Source organism: Pyrgilauda ruficollis, unplaced genomic scaffold (genome assembly GCF_017590135.1).
Source record: "Pyrgilauda ruficollis isolate IOZ18807 unplaced genomic scaffold, ASM1759013v1 scaffold158, whole genome shotgun sequence".
Taxonomy (NCBI): Eukaryota; Metazoa; Chordata; class Aves; order Passeriformes; family Passeridae; genus Pyrgilauda; species Pyrgilauda ruficollis.
The window spans coordinates 835,246-842,305 of NW_024514543.1; positions in this window are offsets into that span (position 1 = coordinate 835,246).

The following is a 7,060-nucleotide window of genomic DNA, read 5'->3' on the forward strand; positions in this document are numbered from 1 at the left end:
TCATGACTGCTGGCTGGGGGAGGATGAGGAGAGGAATACGCTTGTCTTGCCTGCAGCATTTGCCTCGTCCCTCAGCTACAGCTGACAACCACTGGCCACTACTGCAATACACATGGTGTTCAGTGCCCCCACATCCAGAGATGGCACCCAGTGCTCATGGCTGCTGGACAGCCCCTCACCTTTCCCCAGGCCTGAGACAGCACTGCCTTTGCCCCTGTGGCATAAGAGTAAGTGTTTAGGTGTGGACATCACAGAGCGATGCTCAGCAGGGGACAGGGTGAGGAAAGGGACAGCTTGCAGTCCGGACCTGTGAGTGCCTGGACCCACATCCTCCATCTCACCTTGCCAGGTCCTCCAGTTCACAAGTCCGTCCAGAGTTTGTCCAAACCAGTCCAGGATGGATCATGGTGCGCACCAGCAGCGAGCCTCCCCGTTTTCCCGCACCTCTGCTCATCCCCTACCTCATCACACTTGGAGTCGTGGTGGTTCCTGCAAACACTAACACACTAGCAGAGCAGCATTGGGAGGGCTGGGGAAAGAAACACGGACGCTGCTCCTCTTTCCCGGGAGCAGCAGCGGCGCCGGCAGCCCTGGCCCATCCCGCAGGGCTCCCAGTGCTTGCTCCGCTCCACCGCATCCCGGGAGCTGGCATGGGGCCAGGCAGGCACAGGGTGTGCAGCCGGGGGACAACGGGACCCGCCGAGCAGGGGTCCCAGCAGGAATTTAAGTGCAAACTGCTCAGGTGCCGAGGGCTAACATCCAGCTCAGGGCTAGGGTGTGTTTCGCCAGGATCCATTCCACCAGGACATTTGCTAATAGCTGCACGCAGGCTTGCATTTTTTTCCCAGTGAAAATTAATCATCAGGCCAACGGAGGTTATTCCTCTCCCCAAAACAATTTTTTTTTTTTCAAAGTGAACTAAAAAATTTGAGTTTTAGAGCTCCACAGGGCTTGCTATGCAGGATACTCATGATATTGATGTTATAAAAAGCCACTTTCTTAAGTTCCACAGACAAGAAATTTGTGGGACATGAAATAGCTTTGGGTACATTTCTGATCTCCATGCAGAATGTCAAAATTAAAACATCACTGGCCGTGGGAGGAAAAGGAGAAAAGCAAGAAAGGCTGTGAATTTTGCATTCCTGACACAGCCCAGGTTGTAGCAACTGACTTGATTTACATGAGCATTGGAGCTGGACTACAGCAAGAGAAATCAATAGTTACGGTAACAAGGTTGAAAAGGAGAGCAGACCGAGTGGATGTGGATATGGGATGTATATATTCCTGAGGAATGTAAGGCAAATTAAGTTAAGGCTTCAGCATCTCACATGGAACTCATAAAAATCCCCTCAGGTCTGGCCAAATATGTTATTCTGTTCTGCTGAACATAGTTTCCTGGGAAGAAACCAGGTCCTGGAAAAAAAAAATAAAATGCATTTTTATCATACTTTTGAAATCTTATCTTCCTGCTAGGTCAAACCTGACTATTAAAACATGAAATGCTCATTTCCCACCGCACTCTCTTCCTTTGCACGCTGAAAATGAAATGTTTGTTACCCAGATTTATCCTTCAACTCAAACAGATAATTGCTGGTTGCAGTCACATCTAATAAATATTCCATGCTCACACTCTCCCTCCAGATTTTTACATCTAGATCATGTCTCCCTGGCTTCCACTCCCACAGGGAACAGCAAGATTTTTAAAACACATTCCAACACTTCCAAGATGTCTGGAACCTTGGTGTCATGTTTCAGCTCTAGGTTTTTTGCCACACACCTGAAACTGAAGCAAGTATATTAATTGTGGGCTGAACAAGCCAGGGACACCCACCAGATTGAATGTCATTTCTTCCTCTGTCATCTGATAATCCTGAGGTGCCAGGTATCTGGGGAGTGTTCCAGGCCTCAGAAGGCAGAATTACTGTAATTTTTTAGACAAACAGACTAAGCAAACCATGTTGTCCAAACATGATAAAATCAGACTCACTGGCCCAAGAGCTGCTACGAGGTACCATACTGCTGCCAACTCAAAGGGACATGCACTGGCCTACTGTGCTTGGTATTGCACATCTCAGTTTAAAAAAGCTGAAATTGTTGTGCAGGATATTGGACTGAGTCAGCAACACTGCAATAAATGGGAAACTCCCAGCTTCACTGTGGGTATTGGCCAGTGCCCTTGTACCTGCTCTGGATGTCCTGTGGGTCCATGCATGGCTCTGCTAGAAGTACATAAAAAGCTGTCCTGAAATGCAAACTTTATTGATAAAAAAGTGTTAATCATGTCATAGTGTCTTTGACTGAAGTGCTCTGTAAGGTTACTTCCTTTTGGTATTAAGTAATTCTTTGTAGAGTTTAATTGTACCGTGGGAATTGATTTGCTGCTCACGTGGAGTCCACACTCAAGGATCTGCAAAAGACTGATGTTATGGCCTAGTTAAGAAGACCTAAAATGATCATATCTGCTTTGAAAAGTGAACATAAACATTTTGACAGTAGAAGATGAGTGTCATCTACAGTGCAGGCAGCAGGATGCAAAATATAGAGGAAAAAAATGGGTCTCTCCAGAAAAATAAGCTCTAGTGTAGAAGCATTCTCTTGCTTAGGCCCCTCAAATGCTTAGCTAGGGTCAGACAAAGGAATCCTCAGTCCAGGGAGTTTGGTTGCTCCATCTTTTGACTAAAATCCTCTGTGATCCCTCCAGTGTCACAGGTAATAGTCCCAAGCTATTAGACAACACAAGGCACAGCAAGACCCCACCTGTATGATTTAGCTGTTCAGGTCTTCTTCTCAGCAGCTGTGTCAAACATAGAGTGTGAGTAATGACCACAATTCAATGATCAGAGAAGACCAGAAATATGTCAGAAGACCCTTCAGCCAACAAATGATGATGTCAAATTGACCTGAGGAAACAACTCAGCCTTGTTCTCTGATTATTTCTTTGTTGAGTTCATTTGTACCTGAGGGACAATTAGGGAGGTAGGGCTTTGTCTGCACTAAAGTGACCCCCACCATCTGATTCATCAGCCAGGTGACACAGAAGCGTGGTCACATCTCTGGCACCACTGGCTGTGAAACACCGAGCATCAGAGAAGGGCTTCCTGAGGAACATCATTCATACATTGGATTTTTTTATTCAGAGCAACAATGAAATGGTTCCTCAAGGATTTTTCAAGTGGGAACGCAACACAGTGCAAAATAATCCTCTAGCTCACAACAATAAAAAGCTTCTTTCTGCTTGACCTAGTAAAGGGTCGCCTTTCGAGGGTGAAGAAAATCCTAAAAGCAAGGCATTACATTGAATACAGGACCTAATGGCCTCCTTCAAGGGAATGTCTCACTCTCCTCCTGCAGCTCAGCACACTGATATCCTTTCTGGCACACCACTATTCCGGCTGGGCAAACCAGGATCTCCCTTAAGAACATGATTTCAGCAGGGCTTCTGAACCCCATGTTGTCACACTGTGTGTGTTAAACCTGGCAGCTGGGTGATTTAAAAATTCCTGTTTGAGAGGGAAGAGAGACATATGAACAAGACAGTCAGAGGTGAAGGGAATAAAAATCACCACTGGCAATGACAGGACTCTGTGCATGCTGCTAAAGTGCTAACCTCACACATTTTTTCAGCCTCCTACCCTTTGACTCAATGCCCATAGGGAGGCTAAGGCTGGGTTATTACTGGAAGCAATTGCATAACTGTGCCAGATGTTTTCTACTTCACTTCTCTAGAAGTGATAAGATCTAGGTCCCACCAGTTCCCTTTGCTGTCCTTGCTGTCAAGGCAAGGTGTGTCCCCAAGGTATGTGCAAGGTAAAGCACATCTGGGAAGTCCTGTGCATTGATTTGGGATGCACAGCTGGCTCTCTCTTCAGAGCCCATGGCTGCTTAGGAGAGGTCCTGTCCTGTTCCCAGGACAGGCTCTGTAGCAGCACACTGTGTTTAAAAGGCTCCTGATAAATGTGTTCTCCAGCTGTGTTACACTGTCATGGCTCACACACCTTCCCCTGACTGAAACGTCAGCCCTGCCCTGCCTAACAAGTTGGAACAGAACAAAGCAGAGGTGCAGGGGAAAGGATTAAATGCAACAATATCTGATCTCCTTGCCTCATGCTCCACTAGGACTTTCTTGTTTCACTTTCCTATAGCATCCTCACTCTCAAAAAACCTGGACAAACACACCAGCTGAGCCCCAGCTCCTGTCTGCACTGGGAAAAAACTCATGTCTTGGGTATCAAACATTTGGCTTAGCACAGAGAGAGCCCAATGGCCTTGCATCAGGTTACCCAGCAAGGCAGGAACCCAGCTAAGCACAAAGCCCTTCCCCTTGGCCACCTCAGCTCACTCAGAAGGCTCTGGGAGACAGGAGAGGAGCGAGAGCCCCTGCATTCCTCTGCAGCAGGTGGGTGTTACACCAAGTGGGTGCTACACCAGGTGGGTGCAGCATAGGTACAGGGAGGTGGCATTGGCACAGCCTTCTGCTGCCTTCTTTGAGCAGCCTGCCAGAGGGAGGCAGTGATTTGGAGTTTTGCTGTTTTATAGCTAAGTGAACTTTAAATCTAAATGGGAGAAATCTCTGAAATGCCTACTATGAGTTCGGGGTTTTTTCTACACTAGCACTTCTGTTCATGGCCTTGTGCAATGAAGTGTGGATGGTCTCTGGGGATGGATGCCTCATGGCACCTGTTCTGATGTTACATAACCCTTGGGAGAAACACTTTTTTTCCTTCCATGTGCTCATTGTTTCTCTGTATGAATCTTGGCCTCTTTACCTTTGCTCCTGCCACTGTGCACCTCTGAGGAAAGCCTTGGCTCCAACACTGTTCAACCTGACTTGAACATAACCTCAGGGCCAGCAGGAGAACCTTCATAAGATGCCTGTAGCTGAGGAGAGAGGTAGTCCTGACAATAACTTAGCAGCCAAAGCTAAACAGAAAGTCTATATGCATTTAATGTATCTTTTTATATGGTAAATTTTTATCTGAAGAGTCATATGACTCAAAAAAAGCATAATTGATTGTCCTGAGTGCTGGTCAGAGACACATTTGTAAATGTTTTGGCTTTTTCTACCCACCTGCTTGGTAAAATTTTGAATAGTACAAAAGCATAAATTAAAATAGCTTGTCATTTGTTACTGCATCAGGGATTATCTTCAATTCTCTGTAATATCAAAAAATATCTGCTAGCATGCAAGCAGTTTTCTGTTTACACATTTTAAAATTATTAGGGATTGTTCACTAGTTACCTTAGATGGATTTTATAATGGGATTTCAGCAATTTATCCTACTCTGTGTGTGCTATGTACTGTAAGTATCAAACACACACACTGGATTTCTCATGCCTGAGGGTAAACAACCTTATTTATAGCCTTTTTTACAGCATACAATATACATTTCTTCTAAGGCAAGACCAAATTTATACATACTGTGGATGTTTGTTATAACATAGCTGAGAAAGGCAGAAAACCTCTCTATGCCTTGTATATGGCTTACCCTACAGGTGGCCACCTCACATCACACAAAATATGGTCACAGGACCATTTATAAAATTCAGCTACTAATCTGGTTTGCAATTTAATCTACAAAGTGCATTAAAATGAAAATAATTCATTGGTGGTTTTGCCATGCCTGAATTTAGTCATTTGTTCATATGACACCTCAGAAATATGAGTTATATTTGACAGCCCAGCTGTCCACGCCTGGGAAAGGCAGTTCATCTGCTGTCAGGCCCTTCTCTCAGGTTAAATTATTCAACAAGCAACTAAAGTGGATAATCTTTATTCATTCTGGCATTTCCAGTTTCATTTGAAGTGTAGCTGATGAAGCTGTTTTATGATGCTTCATTTCATTGTGTATCTTCCTGTTCCTGCTTGGTACAACTTGCAAAATGTTCATATTGTCTGAGGTTTTTTAATAGATGACCTTCCCTTCACTGTGGTTTGTGAAGCATTTTGTCTCCTGTACAATGAGAAACCCCTTTTTATGTCTTTGGGTGTTGCTATTATTCCTATTGATTTATCTAAGTACTTTTTCCTGTCATACATTTTTGTTATATGAAATAAATTGCTTTGGGTTTGTTTGCTTTTGCTTTTTCTCAGGCTGGGAAAACGAATATCATAATTTTGATTTCCTTTAAAATAACAATATCGATGTTTGGGTTTTTTTCTTCTGTAGTATTTTTTTCTGTCTTTAGCTGAAGAGCTAATACAATTTGTTAACTGGAGCTGTTCATATAAGTCCTGGGTTTTACAGTGGGTTTTTTCTCATCTGTCACCACACAAAGCTGATATAGGCATTAAGGAGAGACATTCCTTTGCTAGAGCTGCTAGTTTCCAGCAGGAGTTCTTGGGTGAAAGTACATGGACCACCTTAGGTATGATACCAGCGTCTTCAAGAAACATTTCCACAGCTTTTTCTTTTCACACATGCCTGTCCTTCAAAGCCAAAGGTTAAAGTTCATTTTGTTTATTGACTTTGGCCTTGAGGGTCGAGCATTGTCCTACAGTCCTTGAGGAGACTGAACAGGATCATACTAGAGAAATAAGTGTTTTTCTTAGGATTATTTACCTTTGGTGGGAGAGGTTCCAAAATAGCTTAAGACTTCTGGGGCAGACAAGGATTCCCACATATACTACTGTTGTGATAGTACAAAGAGTATTTACACCCAAACACAGGTGCCTTTTCTTCCTGCAATTGCAGTCATCAGTGAGCCACTCTTCTTTTGGACAATTGGCAGTCACCTACAAAGCTGAAAAATAGAAACTGAAAAGAAATCAGAGGAAACTATATCAGAATTGGGTTAAAGTGATTAAGATTACACAGCTCAATATCTTTGTTTTCAAGGGAAAATGTGTTTTCTATAGTGGTCATAAACTTGGAGGTGTAGGACACATCAAATTTTTGTGTCATCCTTGCCAGGCAAAGCAGTGAGGACTGTAAGGCTCGGTGGAAACTTTGCAGAATGGGGCACGCTGTGACTGAAATTTATCAATATTCATGATGGCCTGGATTAACTTATTAATTTCATCTTCTGTGTCAGTCATTCCAACTCAAAACAATATCTTTTA